Source organism: Schistocerca cancellata, chromosome 6, assembly GCF_023864275.1.
Source record: "Schistocerca cancellata isolate TAMUIC-IGC-003103 chromosome 6, iqSchCanc2.1, whole genome shotgun sequence".
Taxonomy (NCBI): Eukaryota; Metazoa; Arthropoda; class Insecta; order Orthoptera; family Acrididae; genus Schistocerca; species Schistocerca cancellata.
The window spans coordinates 177,805,216-177,824,326 of NC_064631.1; positions in this window are offsets into that span (position 1 = coordinate 177,805,216).

The window sequence follows — 19,111 nt, forward strand, 5'->3', positions numbered from 1 at the left end:
CAGATGAAATGCCCTCAGACTTCAAGAAGAGCGTAGTAATTCCAATTCCAAGGAACGATGGTACAGACAGGTGTGAATATTATCGAAACATCAATTTACTCAACCATGGTTGCGGAATAATGGAAATCTGATGGAAACCGTCCTCGAGTTCCAGGGAAATCTAGGAACACACGAGGCAATACTGACAATGGGACTTACCTAAAGACGATAGGCAAACGTACGTTTATAGCATTTGTAGATTTAAGCGAAATCTATTGATAATGTTTACTGGAATACATTCTATAAAATTTTGAATGATGCAGGGATGCAATCGAGAGAACGAACGACTACCTACTACTTGCAGAGGAAACAAATTCCGGTTGCAATTTTTGGAAGTGCATGAAAGGGAAGGAATAGTGGAGAAGGGAGTGAGACAGGGTTGTAAGGGCCTGTCTTCGATGTTAGTGAGTCTGTACATTGAATGACCTGTGAAGGGAATCAAGGAGAGATTTGTAAAGGAAATTAGTGTTCAGTGAGATGAAACTGGAACATCGAGGTGTGCCAATGACACCGTAATTTTGAGAGAGACTGTAAGTAGGCTGTTTATGTTTTCTTTATGTAAGTAGGCTGTTTATGTTTTCTTTATGTAAGTAGGCTGTTTATGTTTTCTTATTGGCAAAGTTACGTAGCGCTCTATATGAAAATCACTGGCTGTGCTGTGTGCAGTCTGTGGCTAGTTTGCATTGTTGTCTGCCATTGTAGTGTTGGGCAGAGGCAGCTGGATGTGAACAGCGCGTAGCATTGCGCAGTTGGAGGTGAGCCGCCAGCAGTGGTGGATGTGAGGAGAGAGATGGCGGAGTTTTGTAATTTGTCATGAACTGCTATATATATTATGACTATTAAGGTAAATACATTGTTTGTTCTCTATTAATATCTTTCATTTGCTAACTATCCCTATCAGTAGTTAGTGCCTTCTGTAGTTTGAATCTTTTATTTAGCTGGCAAAAGTGGCGCTCGCTGTATTGCAGTAGTTCGAGTAACGAAGATTTTTGTGAGGTAAGTGAGTTGTGAAAGGTATAGGTTAAAGTTACTCAGGGCCATTCTTTTGCAGGGATCTTTGATAGTCAGATTGCGTTGCGCTAAAAACATTGTGTGTCAGTTTAAGCACAGTCTTGTATAAATTGTTCTAAGGGGACGTTTCAAGAGGTTTGGAAGAACAGTGGAATGGAATGGATTGTGTCTTTAAAAGAGATTATAAGATGAATATTGTTCCCTTTGCGATACTGCAGAGAGACTTGGCATGAATATAGCCACTGCAATTTGTTACTGACAGTGGTACTCACAAGAAAGTACGTTCGCAGGAAGACCGAGTCACGTATCGTTACTGAGAGGGGAGAGCACCGTGTTCGGCGCATGGCTGTGGCGCGACGTACTGCATCTGCAGCAGCCATCTGAGCAACAGTTGGCACCACTGTGGCACAAAGAACTGTTACAAATCGGTTATTTCAAGGACAGCTCCGAGGCAGAACGTCCTGTAGTGTGCATTCTACTGATTCCAAAATCACCGCCGTTTGCGACTTCAGCGGTACCAAGCGAGAGCTCATTGGAGGTCAGGACTTAGGCTCGTTTCACACTGGGACACCTGTGACGATCACCGGTGACGGCCACTGATAGAGATACCTTCGTTTGAATTGGAGCATTCACACCGGGACACTGCACTGAGTCACCGAGTCACGGTGACCCAGTAGTGACTCACCCTCGCCACATGTGACGGACACCGATGCTGTGTTCGCTGCGGTCACCGCCGGACATGCATTAGCTCGTATTGGAGTGTTTACACTGGGACACCGATCACAGACACAGCAGTGCAGAGTTGCCAACAGACAGGCAGCCGTTGCTGAGCCCAGTGGTTCTCCACATAGTGCAGCCATGAGTTTAGAGTTCATCAACACAGAAGATTTTATAAGTGAAGTGGAAAGTCGCCCCGTTATTTGGCATATGAAAAGCGATGACTACAGTAACAAAGTCATGAAAATAAAAGCGTGGCAAGAAATTATTACGAAGTTTGTGCCTGATTTCGATGAAAAGAGCATAGATGAAAGAAACAAAATTGGTAAGTTCTACATCTACATCTACATCTATACTCCGCGAGCCACCTTACGGTGTGTGGCGGAGGGTACTTATTGTACCACTATCTGATCCCCCCTTCCCCGTTCCATTCACGAATTGTGCGTGGGAAGAACGACTGCTTGTAAGTCTCCGTATTTGCTCTAATTTCTCGGATCTTTTCGTTGTGATCATTACGCGAGATATATGTGGGCGGTAGTAATATGTTGCCCATCTCTTCCCGGAATGTGCTCTCTCGTAATTTCGATAATAAACCTCTCCGTATTGCGTAACGCCTTTCTTGAAGTGTCCGCCACTGGAGCTTGTTCAGCATCTCCGTAACGCTCTCGCGCTGACTAAATGTCCCCATGACGAATCGCGCTGCTTTTCGCTGGATCATGTCTATCTCTTCTATTAATCCAACCTGGTAAGGGTCCCATACTGATGAGCAATACTCAAGAATCGGACGAACAAGCGTTTTGTAAGCTACTTCTTTCGTCGATGAGTCACATTTTCTTAGAATTCTTCCTATGAATCTCAACCTGGCGCCTGCTTTTCCCACTATTTGTTTTATGTGATCATTCCACTTCAGATCGCTCCGGGTAGTAACTCCTAAGTATTTTACGGTCGTTACCGCTTCCAATGATTTACCACCTATGGCATAATCGTACTGGAATGGATTTCTGCCCCTATGTATGCGCATTATATTACATTTATCTACGTTTAGGGAAAGCTGCCAGCTGTCGCACCATGCATTAATCCTCTGCAGGTCTTCCTGGAGTACGTACGAGTCTTCTGATGTTGCTACTTTCTTGTAGACAACCGTGTCATCTGCAAATAGCCTCACGGAGCTACCGATGTTGTCAACTAAGTCATTTATGTATATTGTAAACAATAAAGGTCCTATCACGCTTCCTTGCGGTACTCCCGAAATTACCTCTACATCTGCAGATTTTGAACCGTTAAGAATGACATGTTGAGTTCTTTCTTCTAGGAAATCCTGAATGCAATCACAAACCTGGTCCGATATTCCGTAAGCTCGTATTTTTTTCATTAAACGTAAGTGCGGAACCGTATCAAATGCCTTCCTGAAGTCCAGGAATACGGCATCAATCTGCTCGCCAGTGTCTACGGCACTGTGAATTTCTTGGGCAAATAGGGCGAGCTGAGTTTCACATGATCTCTGTTTGCGGAATCCATGTTGGTTATGATGAAGGAGATTTGTATTATCTAAGAACGTCATAATACGAGAACACAAAACATGTTCCATTATTCTACAACAGATTGACGTAAGCGAAATAGGCCTATAATTATTCGCATCTGATTTATGACCCTTCTTTTTTCACTTTAATACCGTATTTTTCGGACCACAAGAACAGCGAAATATATTTTCTATCCCTGTACGAGGCTAGGAGGTTAATAACCTACAAGAAGAATACTAGTAGTTCATCAAATGAAGTTTTTGACATTCGAAAATACTGAAAAAACTTCTTCTCAGATTGTCTCAGATCGTCATAAAGGGTGTAATACAATCCGTTCTCCAGCCGATCACGTAGCAGTGGATGTATGTGTAATGAACATTTTGTCTTCATTCTCCTCCTCCTCCTCATTACAAGTACTAACAACAGTTCCTCCTCGCTCGAGTCCATTTCACCAACTAATCAGTTGGCAACAGCTGCAGTGTGGGACACCAGTGGCCCAGGAGTGTTCGCCACAGTCACCGGTCACCGTCACCGGTGACCGTCACAAGTGTCCCAGTGTGAAACGAGCCTTAGGCCTGTTGTGATTTCTAATGGAAGATGTTTCTGCCTCGGTGCCTTATGTTGATTAGAGTGAGGCCAGCTGAGAGCCCGTAACTAACCTGTCTGCCTGCCAGACACACTGCAGATACACCTGAAGTTATGGTCTGTGGTGTGATTTCGTACGACCATAGGTGCACTCTCGAGGTTATCCCACGCTCACTGACTGAAAATTTGTGCGTCAGTCCGGCGATTCAACCTGTCGTGCTGCCATTTATGAACAGCATTCTAGGGGTGTTTTACAACTGGGTAATGCTCGTCCCGTGCCGCTTTTGTAGCCCATCATGCTAAACAGAGCGTCGACATGTTGCCTTGGCTTGATCGATCACAAGATCTGTCTCCGATCGAGCACATACGAGGGGCGTTTGAAAAGTCCGTGCAAAGTCCGAGAGAGGGCGCCACCGGTCCGTATCGAGGTCAAGCCCCTACCACGCCGTAGCGGAGAAGCGAGGCGACTGTCCCCCAATTGAAGCAGCTGATCGCCGCCAGTTGCAGGGATGAATCCTTACTACTGGGGTTGAGATTTGAAGTACACTCCTGGAAATGGAAAAAAGAACACATTGACACCGGTGTGTCAGACCCACCATACTTGCTCCGGACACTGCGAGAGGGCTGTACAAGCAATGATCACACGCACGGCACAGCGGACACACCAGGAACCGCGGTGTTGGCCGTCGAATGGCGCTAGCTGCGCAGCATTTGTGCACCGCCGCCGTCAGTGTCAGCCAGTTTGCAGTGGCATACGGAGCTCCATCGCAGTCTTTAACACTGGTAGCATGCCGCGACAGCGTGGACGTGAACCGTATGTGCAGTTGACGGACTTTGAGCGAGGGCGTGTAGTGGGCATGCGGGAGGCCGGGTGGACGTACCGCCGAATTGCTCAACACGTGGGGCGTGAGGTCTCCACAGTACATCGATGTTGTCGCCAGTGGTCGGCGGAAGGTGCACGTGCCCGTCGACCTGGGACCGGACCGCAACGACGCACGGATGCACGCCAAGACCGTAGGATCCTACGCAGTGCTGTAGGGGATCGCACCGCCTCTTCCCAGCAAATTAGGGACACTGTTGCTCCTGGGGTATCGGCGAGGACCATTCGCAACCGTCTCCATGAAGCTGGGCTACGGTCCCGCACACCGTTAGGCCGTCTTCCGCTCACGCCCCAACATCGTGCAGCCCGCCTCCAGTGGTGTCGCGACAGGCGTGAATGGAGGGACGAATGGAGACGTGTCGTCTTCAGCGATGAGAGTCGCTTCTGCCTTGGTGCCAGTGATGGTCGTATGCGTGTTTGGCGCCGTGCAGGTGAGCGCCACAATCAGGACTGCATACGACCGAGGCACACAGGGCCAACACCCGGCATCATGGTGTGGGGAGCGATCTCCTACACTGGCCGTACACCACTGGTGATCGTCGAGGGGACACTGAATAGTGCACGGTACATCCAGACCGTCATCGAACCCATCGTTCTACCATTCCTAGACCGGCAAGGGAACTTGCTGTTCCAACAGGACAATGCACGTCCGCATGTATCCCGTGCCACCGAACGTGCTCTAGAAGGTGTAAGTCAACTACCCTGGCCAGCAAAATCTCCGGATCTGTCCCCCATTGAGCATGTTTGGGACTGGATGAAGCGTCGTCTCACGCGGTCTGCACGTCCAGCACGAACGCTGGTCCAACTGAGGCGCCAGGTGGAAATGGCATGTGCAAGCCGTTCCACAGGACTACATCCAGCATCTCTACGATCGTCTCCATGGGAGAATAGCAGCCTGCATTGCTGCGAAAGGTGGATATACACTGTACTAGTGCCGACATTGTGCATGCTCTGTTGCCTGTGTCTATGTGCCTGTGGTTCTGTCAGTGTGATCATGTGATGTATCTGACCCCAGGAATGTGTCATAAAGTTTCCCCTTCCTGGGACAATGAATTCACGGTGTTCTTATTTCAATTTCCAGGAGTGTATATCAGACGCAACAAGAGCAAATTGAAGCACAAATTAAACACATATTTGTTTAAAAAACTACTGAGTATTCGAGTCTATTTTAAAAGTATACTTAAATGAATGAAGTTTCCTAATTTCCGAAATACGTCTGCATAGAGACGCGAAATTTAAGAATCTTTCTTGACAAGGTGGAGCGAGTTTACATCGAGTTATTTGCATTTGATAAGTACATGAAACTTTTAAAGTAGCAGACAGTACGATTATTATTTAATTCACGTAATTTTCCTGTCAAGTCCTGTTTGCTTTTTGTCGATTACTGTGTACATTTTGCAAGCTTACTTTTGTTTAGCACAGTATTGTGTACACCCGAATTTTGGTATGATTAATTGTAATAACCCATATCACTTTAAATGCCGTAGGAATTTCATTCGCACATTAGTTTTTAACACTGATTGCACCTCTGAAAGTGGTTGAGTTTGCAACATTTGAACAAATATTTGACCATTTACAAAGTATAATCACCACCTGACAACACATGTTAAGTATCTGAACGCAATTATTTGACCTACCTCTGATTCATACTTAATATATATTTGATTGCCTTGGTAACCTGGAAAACGAACGTTCAAAATTATACACACCGACAGTATTTCCACACTATTTACCCTAGGCCTATATTGCACGATTTCCAGGACGCTATACCTTTTTCAAATGAGTTGGAAATCCAAATACTGTCGTATAGTATCGTCCTTCAGTTGACATCTATTTATTTAATTTTCCATGTAACAATTCTCTTCAAAATGAAGAGAGCACAGCAAATAACTTGCTGTCGGTTGGAAGTTCTCTCTCCGAGTAGCAACTATCCATTTCCGATTTAGAAAATCATTTGTAAGGGGAACCCTAAACAAAATCTAACGCTCATGATGTATTATTTCTCCTTGAAAATACTATATACAAGTAATAGAAAGTAACAAACAACCAGAAATGACTGACCTGTGAAATGTAACATTATTTCCGTCTTCGTCTTTGCTTCCATTATACTGTTACAATTAAAAGCAGCACACTAACGATCCATGTTTACGCACTGTTTCCCTGCAAATGGCGGCTTCTATCACGTTCAATGTGGGGACGCGACACTAGCGCCAATGCGCGGTCTAGTTTTTATTTAGTAAGTCTATGATCGATGTCATGTTTAGTTAGCAGCATCTTTGGAAAGAACACACACCAAGGTTCAGCGATATTGATCTACTTCTTTGTGTTTGGCATTCGTATGTATCAAGGAAGTCGAGCGATTGTCAAAAAATGGACAAAAAGAATTTCGTGTGGCGATTAAGCATTATTTTATGAAAGACAAAACGCCTCAGGAGACTAAAGAGAAGCTTGATAAACATTACGGTGACTCTGCACTTTCTATTAGAACTGTTTATAAGTGGTTTCAAAATTTTCGGAATGTCCATATGGGCACAATTGATGATGAACGTTCTTGACGCCCTGTGGAGGTTACGACTCCAGAAATCATTGATAAAATCCATGATATGGTGATGGATGACAAAAGAGTTAAGGTGCGTGAGATTGCTAGTGCTGTGGGTATCTAGAATGAACGGGTACATAATATTTTGGATAAACATTTGGACATGAGAAAGCTATCCGCAAGATGGGTCCGCGATTGCTCATGCTTGACCAAAAACCGAATCGTGTGAAGTGTTGCGATGATCGTTTGAGGCTGATCAAGAAGAATACGCAGGACTTTAAGCATCGTTTCGTCACTGTGGATAAAACATGGATATATTACTAAACTTCTGAGACCAAACAATAGTCTAAACAATGGGTTACGAAGGGAGAATCTGCACCAAAAAAGGAGAAGACCGTTCCTTCTGCCGGAAAGGTTATGGCTTCTGTCTTTTGGGATTCGCAAGGGATAACCCTCATCGACTATCTGGAAAAGGGTAAAACTATTACAGGTGCATATTATTCATCGTCATTGGACCGTTTTAAAACGGAGCTGCAAGAAGGACGCCGGCGATTGGACAGCAAAAAGGTCCTTTTCCATCGCGACAATGCACCACCATACACCTCAGCAGTTGTGGTGACAAAATTAGTGGAAATAGGATTCCAACTCGTTTCACATTCTCCCTTTTCTCCAGACTTGGCTCCCTCAGATTACAATTTGTTCCCCAATTTGAAGAAATGGCTGGAGGGACAAAGATTTTATTCAAACGAGGAGGTGATTGCAGCAACTAATAGCTATTTTGCAGACTTGGGCAATTCCTATTATTCGGAAGGGATCAACAAATTAGAACAGCGTTGGACGAAGTGTATAAGTCCCAAAGGAGACTATGTCAAAAAGTAAAAAAGTTTACCCTAAACACGTAAGCAGTTTTTATATTTGCACGGGCTTTCCAAAGGCCCCTCGTATGGGACATCATCGGACAACAACTCCAGCGTCATCCACAAACAGCATTAACAGTCCCTGTATTGCACGACCGAGTGCAACAGGCATGGAACTCCATCCCAAAAACTTACATTCGGCACCTGTATAACAAAACGCATTCACGATTGCATTCTTGCATTCAACATTCTGTTGGCTAAACCAGTTATTAACGTACCACCATTTCACATTTGCAGTGGCTTATCTCGCGGTTATCGCAATAATTACATTACATTAAACTGGAATGTTAATCAAGAAATGAGCAAATGTTTTGTCAAATGATTTGTTTAAAAATTAGAGAAACATCTGAGGCGCATGTGAATGATTCTCGAAATCACGTACAGCAAGTGAGGCGCCGACGAAGAATTTAAAGTTCAGTGTTTAGTCTACTAATAAATATCCTGTGGTACTATTTTAAGATTCTTAGTTAAACGTTGAACAATTTTCCAATCGGCACCCCATTTGCCGTACCCGATTACGAGCATCATTCAAATGCGTTGAAAGTTTCTTGTATATTTAAACCCGTGTTAGTAAGTGTCAAGTTTTTGTCTGAGAAAAGGAGTAAAACTTATTTTTGATATAGAGATATGTAAAGCTCCGTACAGGACAACAGAACACTATGCGAAAATCTATTTTTGATCGGAAATATGTGGTGCTCAATCTACACAATGCGAAATCCAGGCTACCCGGTACATCAAACAATTCGTCCGCGAGAAACCAATCCGTTTTCAATGAAATTTACATACATCATCTGAGCAAAACAAGATGACTCAGTTTAATATATTGGTCCTGAGCATTGATAATCTTTATCTTTAGCCTTGCAAACAATCACTGTACCAAAACTGTTATTGTAATTACACAGCAAATGAACATTAAAACTAACGCATCTTTCTTTCTGATAAACTGCTTGACAGTTCACAAGATAGCACATTACTGAAATCTTTTACGGGTATTGAGGCACTGAAAAGGTACTGTATTATTTTCACAAACATACTCAGCCAATCACTGTGCATTACAGTTGACATGAACTTTGATAGTGATTAAATCTATCGGCCTACCTGTGCTTACGGAACGCTAGTGTGCTCTGCAGCTAGATGCTATTAGGAATAACAGTGTGATTGTCAAAAATCAAATTTCATTTGCCGTAGTTGCGATGTCTTACGTAAGACGGTGTCATACCAATCTTGGTACATTCTTCTCACTCGCGATGTGCAGTGTGAGTGTGCCAACAGTCAGGAAAGTAAATGAAAACGGTGAACTAATCTTAACGAATGATAAACGAGAAGCAAGACTACAAATTTAATTGCGCTTGACTAAGCCATAACAACAACACATCTGTTCAGAAAGTTCTCACTCCTAGATATTTTAGCAAAATATTTCTTAACAACCCTCCTGTGTACAGTCGCCTCCTTTGACACTTGTTTCAACTATAAGAAAAGACCATACGCTTCATTATAAAATTTCTACAGCAAATTTCAATCATACGCAATGTTCTAACAACGTAAAGCTACACATTTACAAATGTAAAAAAAACAACAAGATAAAAAAACTGGATTATCTTAAAAGTTAGCTTTTATCATCCTTCCATTAATACAATCTCATTTTCTCAATATTTTTCTCAAAACATATCACTACAAAATCCTTTTAAATAATGCTGCCTCTACTACGCGGCAAGCTTCCATCGCTTTTAAACCAAGTACATTGCCAGACTGTCCAATATACCCTGTTACTGCCACTCTCTGACTTACTCTGACAAACTTAACCTCTCTGACGTTACATATTTGGTCTCGAACACAGTCTGACAAGGAATATGCTTATATTGATATTACAGAGGTTGAGTATATTTATCAAATTAGAAATTTCATTCACATTTATGGCCAAAACTTCCAGGAAATCGGCTTGGCAAATAGACACCCCCCTTTCAGCGGTCAGTTTTTTTTTTTTTTTTTTAATTTCCCTGTCTGCTGCAGGCCTCTTCAAGTCTCAAATCTTGTTTTATCCGCCTAATGTACTGAAAACTTGGTTTTCCTCGAGTTTCTCACCGGACATTTTTCTTTAGTAATTCCGCCGTGCATATACATACCCAAAGCATCGATCCCTGCGTTTCCTTGGTAGTCCCGCGCAACGGTATTTTCTGCCCTTTGTTGTTGAAGACATCTTCCTCGGTCGTTCTTTAGAACTCCAAAACCACGTCTCAGAAGCCTGTAATCTGTTCCGTTTCAGCTACCCTTCTGTCCATATCTCAGAACGATGTAGGGCAACGCTTGAAACACAAGTTTTACCCAATGTTTCCTGGCGTATGTACTAATATTTTTCGGTGTCAATAACTTCGTCTCGAGTTGAATTCTATTTTAGCTTGTGAAATTCTGCATTTAATTTCCTAGTGTCGTCTTCCATCTTTTATTATTCCAAATTGTTAAGGCTTTCGTGGCGACTTGTTGACAAACTGCCTATTTGCTTCTGCCTCGGGTTCTTTGGCCGAGCCGGCCTGTGTGGCCGCGTGGTTCTAGGCGCTTCAGTCTGGAACCGCGTGACCACTACGGTCGCAGGTTCGAATCCTGCCTCGGGCATGGATGTGTGTGATGTCCTTAGGTTAGTTATGTTTAACTAGTTCTAAGTTCTAGGGGACTAATGACCTCAGAAGCTGAGTCCTATAGTGCTCAGAGCCATTTGAACCATTTTTTTTTTTTTGTCTTCGTCCAGATGCACGTTTGCTGCTCTTGAAATATTACTACACACATTGATTTCAATTTGCTTCTTCTTTATTTCGTATTACGTCTTTCTGAAAGTATCTTGTCCCTGCCTTCTATGGATTTTTGGAGACTGTTTTCAGATACGGTTAACACTGCGACATCATCTGCTAGTGCAACCATTTTTATGTTTTCTCCGTCTATGGGTATTCCTTCAACATACGCATCTTTACATTTATTTATTGCATCCTATATGTATAAATGGAAGAATAATGGGGACGAGCTGCCTCCCTGTGGAACAAAAAAAATGGTTCAAATGGCTCTGAGCACTATGGGACTCAACTGCTGTGGTCATAAGTCCCCTAGAACTTAGAACTACTTAAACTTAACTTAACCTAAGGACAGCACACAACACCCAGCCATCACGAGGCAGAGAAAATCCCTGACCAGCCGGGAATCGAACCCGGGAACCCGGGCGTGGGAAGCGAGAAGGCTACCGCACGACCACGAGATGCGGGCCCCTGTGGAACACCTTTCCTTATTCTGGCAAATTTCGTGTCACTATCGTTCATTTTGACAACTACTCTGTGATTCCTGTAAAGCTGCTGGATTATTTAACTGTCTGGGCGTTCCAACTAAACGCGCATTAAATTTTGCTTCACTTTTCGTCAGCCTACATTGTCGCAAGTACTTTACAAATAAATAAAGCCTACAAACGGTGAAACGGATAAAATGAAGACAGAAAGAAGTTGATGTGTTGGCAGAAGAGCCAACACCGTGTTGCTAAAGGAGGCCGAAATGCAGGCGCTTAAGCTCACGCAGACTGGCGTGAGGTCTGGAACAGTTAAAGGAGTTGAGTCTAATAAATAAAGTACGAAGCTCTTGGAACACTTAACTTTAATCCACAATTGGTGAACATTGCTCTTGTTGATACATTATATAATCTCAATATAACTGGTCATGGCGCCTTGCTAGGTCGTAGCAAATGACGTAGCTGAAGGCTATGCAAACTATCGTCTCGGCAAATGAGAGCGTATTTGTCAGTGTAGCTTCGCTAGCAAAGTCGGCTGTACAACTGGGGCGAGTGCTAGGATCTGTCTCTAGACCTGCCGTGTGGCGGCGCTCGGTCTGCCATCACTGACAGTGGCGACACGCGGGTCCGTCGTATACTAACGGACCGCGGCCGATTTAAAGGCTGCCACCTAGCAAGTGTGGTGTCTGGCGGTGACACCACAGAAGTAACTAGTTCTCTCGGAGCTATGCTTCACCAGAAGCTGTACCATACGTATCCTGGTTGCGCTTGACAGTGCATCGCCCAGTGCCTACGTCACTTCAGTGATGGAAGCTCCGCTAAGCAAGAAGCCGGTTCCTGGAATTCTGCCCACGCGGCGGGTGGCCTCTATAGGGTTACTGTTTCCAGACCGGACGTGACGTCCTCTCCCGAACACCCAGACCACGTCACGTTCTCAGAACACTGCCCGTTGTAATCGGCCGCTGTTTTCCTAGAGGAGAGCCTCCGTCACCTCTGTAGGTGCTGGCTGTCCGTGTTTCTTAATAACGAGCTTTTTACCAATCTAGTATTTATGCTAATCAGGCCTTCAGTGACAACTATTGGTATTAAGACAGCATAAACTGGGCACGTTTCGAGTCGTTTTCATTCCATATCCGCGTCTTCTGCTGGTTTTATACGTTAACGTGCTACGGTCGCAGGTTCGAATCCTGCCTCGGGCATGGATGTGTGTGATGTCCTTAGGTTAGTTAGGTTTAAGTAGTTCTAAGTTCTAGGGGACTTATGACCACAGCAGTTGAGTCCCATAGTGCTCAGAGCCATTTGAACCATTTTATACGTTAACGATCATGCTTTGACCAACTTTTTGATGTTGACGAGTGAGTGAGCCAACTTTGTACTTAGGTTCTGAATTTTTAGAAGCCATGATCTGAGAATGGTTGCTAGTCAACCGAAACAGGTAATCAGCAACTTGAAATAATATTTTATTCCTATCAAAAGCATTAAAATTTGTAACTAATTGGCTAAGGGATGAATAGTATTTTTGTAGCGGATATTAAGTCTCATCTTTCATGTTTTTTATATATATGGAGACGATTTTAATTATTCTAACTTTATACGCTATTTTAATACGTGCCCTTCTTGTTGCAATGTCTACGATGTTAATACGTTACGGAGAGTGTTGAACCAGGAGGACAGGGTACCTAGGTACGCATGTTTCCTGGTCAGCGTTCCAGTCCATGATTTATTTTAGAAACACATAAAGCAAGGCACACTAGAGTTTGCCAGACATGAATTTGTGTTCTGTACAGCGATTGTATTACGAGTTCTACATACTTAAGCACTGTACAGAATATTAAAGTTATTTTGAGGGTATTGTTAATAGTTCAGTTACTGAATTTCATGTCGAATGAAATTCTAAACAATTCTACATTAATGTATAACGTATGAGCAGTTAAGTCCACTTCGTCGCTCCTGCGTCGCCTTGTACCTTAAAACAGAAGGAAGTTTCTACCGTGGAGCACGTGATATTTGCAAACGAACTGGGATTATTTAATGTTTTAACAATTTTCCCTATCTTTAAAATGGAAATTTGTGTTCAGTTTCCAACAGTTTCTATTTCAAAATGCATTTTACTCGTAACTGGTTCTTAATAACACTTCTTAATTTGATTTCACTTAGTGATTATTGGTTGTAGTAGAGTAATAATGTAACATATGGACCATTAAGTATTGATAAGATTTTCTCGATTGCAACACTTCTAAATGTGACTAGAATCTTTGCTCCTAGATACATGACCATTCGGAAAAACCTTGAATTCCTGGAGCACTTTTTGTCAGTTCAGAAGAAATCTACAGCACACAAAACTGAATACCGTTATTTCAAAATGGAATAAGAAAAACATGTTCAACTTCTATTGCAGCTCTAAGGGCGAAACTCCAAGACACAGCTCTGTCCCCAACTACAGTTTCAAGGAGTCCTAATTTGCCAGACGCCGATGCAGCAAACACATGAAACGACCTCACTGGCTGTGGCAGTATTACACGAAGCCTGCCGTCGAGGTGTCAGAAGTCTCGGAAGGAACGGACTTTCGTTCCACACATGTATTACAGTACTTTGATGGTCGAGCCAGTTTCTAGTATTTCTGTATCACTTTTATTGTTCAAATGGCTCTGAGCACTATGGGACATAACTTCTGAGGTCATCAGTCCCCTAGAACTTAGAACCACTTAAACCTAACTAACCTAAGGGCATCACACACATCCATGCCCGAGGCAGGATTCGAACCTGCGACTGTAGCGGTCGCGCGGTTCCAGACTGTAGCGCCTAGAACCGCTCGGCCACACCGGCCGGCACTTTTATTGTAAATTAGTTTGTGTTTTAGTCATCACGCACACGATAAATAACAAATTACACATCCGTATCTTCCCTTGTTTTAAAGCTTCATATTTTTCCGATACAATATGTTTCTGTTACGAAAATTTCTGTAAAAACTTTAAGATTAATCACATTTACGTAGTTACGTTACTCATCCACTGTGTATTTGCTTTTTGATTTTAGGACACTGACCACACGAAGTGTAATTTCACTTCAGATGGTACACTGCATGTATTTTAACGCTTTATACGCTGCCACATCGACGAAATCCGCATAAAGGCTGCATTTTTTCTTTTTTGCATTCGGATTTCACGTCTGAGATAGTATGTTTTGACGTCTTTTGTCGGTAATATTATGTCAGATTTATATTTTTATGATTTGACGGTGAGAAATGTTGAATAGTGATGTATAAAAGGTTGTGTCAGTAACTACCATGGTTGTGCGAAACCATTATTAACGGTGCCAGTCACATATCGCTCCCTCCGCACAGATGTTTGGAATATTTTATACTATATGCTTATAGTTTTTTGCTGTGATGCTAGTAACAGAGGTGTCTAAATTTTTATATATGTGTTTTTTAAATTTTATTTCTTACTTCTTCTTGAAGTTACTGTAGCTTTTGGTACTGTTTTCACTAACACGTCCATGATAATGTCGAAGAGATGAAATTAGCTTATAGCTAAATCGCGAAATAAAGTGATTACGTCAAAAATAAGACAGATACGCAGCAAAACGACTTCTCTCAATTTTTTTCCATTTTCTTCTTAATGACATTTGCAGTGTTTCCATTACTAGAAGGAGGCGAGTAGCCGTAGTTTTTACACTCACTTCTTACCGTAGACAAATACGTGGGGCTTTTTGTGTGCCATAGTTGCAGTTGGCGAGCACTGATAGTTGCCAGTGTCTTGACGGACCAAAATAGTGTGTGGCAGTGTGCGGTTAAGCGGCCCTGCTATTGTTTGTTGTTATGAAGAATCACGGCAAGGCTGCGAGGGATGTGATTGTGCCATAAGTGTATTTAATTATATTAGCATGGAATGATTATCTAAGTCTAACACTATTGTATTTAAGTGTATTTGCATGGTGTGGCCTTGGTGCTATCTGAAGATTCCATTATTGTTTAGAACTTTGAAACAAGCCAAGGCCATTGTTACATCATTGTGTACTACCGATAAGTCATTCTACCTTCCGCTTGCATATGCAGATTTCTGTACATTCTATAGTAGTTTGTATATCCTTGTATGTTACATTGTCCTGTCTGTTGCCTGTGTGGGAGATGGAGCAATACTGTTTTATCTATATAATGTATGGCTGTATCTTAGGATAAGTTTTTACTCTATATCTTGTTGTCCATCTTGGAGATCAGATTATTTTATTGTCGTGGTGGAATAACTGTTTTGTTTTTTCGGTATGTTATTCGTTTTCTGAAATTAATTATTCCAAAAGGTTGCACACAAGCGTTTGCTGCATTTTTATGTGCTGTGGTACTGTAAATAGTTTTTAAATAGAGTGAAGTTTGATTAAAAGATCACGCTTGGATAATCCCTGCCCAACTCCACTCCCACCAAAACCTGCGCTTCATGACGAATAACTAAATAAATAATAAATAAAATGTCCATTTACTAAGAGCAAATTAAACGTATAAGAAGAATTGGAGGGAGACACCAAGTCTGAAGCAAAGCTTTTGTTGCTCCAAACTTATTCGTGAAAACATTCCTCATTTTTCTATTTTAGCAGATACTGTGTATTATCATAGAAGCATCTTAAGAAGGCAGGAAGGTTGCGGTTTAAGATCCCGTGGATGGCGAAGTCGTTAGGGACAAGGCACAAGCTAGAGTGAGGAAGTATGAGAAAATAAATCGACTGCATCCTTTTTAGAGGGACCACCCTGACATTTCTCTTAAGTGTTTTAGGGGAAAAACAAAACATGTAACTGTGAATGGGAGGACAGGGATTTGAACCGACATTTTCCCAAATACTGGTCCAGTGTCGTTCCACTGCTCCTCTTCCTTCTTCCTTAGGGAAGTAGTGAAAGAATCTAATAGAGATAGCACAGTTTACCATTTGGGGAGCATACATTTCCACCGTGATTTATACTGATCTGGAGTTGAACTGTCGTTCCTCAGCCTGCAGCTCCACATCAAGATGGTGCCTACAGCCTGCACTACAGCCTGCACCACAGGTACACTACAGGTTACACTAAAGCCTACAATACAGTCGACACTACAGACTACACTACAGATTACACAATGGCCAAAAATACAGCCTACACTGCAGCCTACGCTACAACTTACACAATAGCCTACAATATAGCCTACAATACAGGCTACACTACAGGTCACACTGAAGTTTAAATTACAATCTGTGCTACAGCCTACACTACAACCTACACATACTGCCTACACTACAACCTACATATGCAGCCTACACTAAAGCCTGAAACAAAGACTACAGTTCAGGTTATGCTAAGAAGTACATTACAGTTGGCACTGTAAGCTACACTACACATCACACTACAGCCTACACTACAGCCTAAACTACAGCCTACAATGCATCCTACACCACAACCTACACTACAGCGTACCACACATCCTACACTACAGCTTAAACTACAGGGTACTCCACAGTTTACACTAAAGCCTACCTTACAGTCGACACTACAGGCAACACTACAAACTACACTAAATCCTGCATGGTGGTCAACACAACAGGCTACACTACAGGTTACACTACACTCGACGCTACATGCTACACAGTTAACATGTCGTCATGTTACCACCGTCGTAACACACTGCTGGCATCTCTCTCTCTCAAGCGTGTCAGCCTCCTGGTGCTATTCTATATGTTACAAAGTATTCGGCCATAACCTTTCCTAGACTGATGTCTTTCAACCAACGAGTTAGCTACTTAGTTGTTTATTCAATCTTGGATCATTTACGAAATTGTATCCAACATGCCATTTAAATTAAAAAAAAAAAAGCCGCACTGAGCATCAGCGTACTGGGACTTCTGTGATTCATCCTGTTCTCAGATGAGGCTTCCAGTCTGTGAAGCATTCCACGAAGAGTTGACAACGTTCAACGCAAAACGCCATTGTCGGATAAACCTACATCTGTTCCAGGCCTGACTTCACGAAAGCTTCTGCAACAAATCTGTTCAAGCCCAAGCTTGTCCCTTCCGAAAGTGAAGGGGCAATGTCCGTGAGTGCTCTGATAACTTCACCAGAACATATTTAACTTATTAAAAATGAAGGTCAAAAGTAAATAAAAAATGCAGTGAAGCAAATTGCAGGAGAAAGAACTGCTCAAAACACAAGTCGCTCACCATCGTCAAGTTCAGAAGAGGAGGATGAGGATACACAGTTCCAGTATTAATGCGGAAATTATCGTTGAATTGACTGTGAGGCTGTATGTGTAGGATGTGGAACAAGTTATAACAACTCCCAAATACAAGAAGACTGTTTTGTGTGTATTATTTTATTATCAATTTTTATGGCCATCTCGCATACGTTGCATTGATCAAACCACCCAGCTGGATAGGGATTGATGGCAACTTAAAATATTTTTTAATCAATTGAAAACAATTTTTTTCAGTATTTCGATATTTCTTTTTGTACAGATCTGGACATTGTTAGTATCTGTGAAAGTATAAAATACACTGACGGTAAAAATCCCAATACCCAAAAAGATAATTAATGTAGAGTAATGAAATTTCACTAATACATTTGTCTCGGTAAAATACACTCCTGGAAATGGAAAAAAAGAACACATTGACACCGGTGTGTCAGACCCACCATACTTGCTCCGGACACTGCGAGAGGGCTGTACAAGCAATGATCACACGCACGGCACAGCGGACACACCAGGAACCGCGGTGTTGGCCGTCGAATGGCGCTAGCTGCGCAGCATTTGTGCACCGCCGCCGTCAGTGTCAGCCAGTTTGCCGTGGCATACGAAGCTCCATCGCAGTCTTTAAAACAGGTAGCATGCCGCGACAGCGTGGACGTGAACCGTATGTGCAGTTGACGGACTTTGAGCGAGGGCGTATAGTGGGCATGCGGGAGGCCGGGTGGACGTACCGCCGAATTGCTCAACACGTGGGGCGTGAGGTCTCCACAGTACATCGATGTTGTCGCCAGTGGTCGGCGGAAGGTGCCCGTGCCCGTCGACCTGGGACCGGACCGCAGCGACGCACGGATGCACGCCAAGACCGTAGGATCCTACGCAGTGCCGTAGGGGACGGCACCGCCACTTCCCAGCAAATTAGGGACACTGTTGCTCCTGGGGTATCGGCGAGGACCATTCGCAACCGTCTCCATGAAGCTGGGCTACGGTCCCGCACACCGTTAGGCCGTCTTCCGCTCACGCCCCAATATCGTGCAGCCCGCCTCCAGTGGTGTCGCGACAGGCGTGAATGGAGGGACGAATGGAGACGTGTCGTCTTCAGCGATGAGAGTCGCTTCTGCCTTGGTGCCAATGATGGTCGTATGCGTGTTTGGCGCCGTGCAGGTGAGCGCCACAATCACGACTGCATACGACCGAGGCACACAGGGCCAACACCCGGCATCATGGTGTGGGGAGCGATCTCCTACACTGACCGTACACCACTGGTGATCGGTACATCCAAACCGTCATCGAACCCATCGTTCTACCATTCATAGACCGGCAAGGGAACTTGCTGTTCCAACAGGACAATGCACGTCCGCATGTATCCCGTGCCACCCAACGTGCTCTAGAAGGTGTAAGTCAACTACCCTGGCCAGCAAGATCTCCGGATCTGTCCCCCATT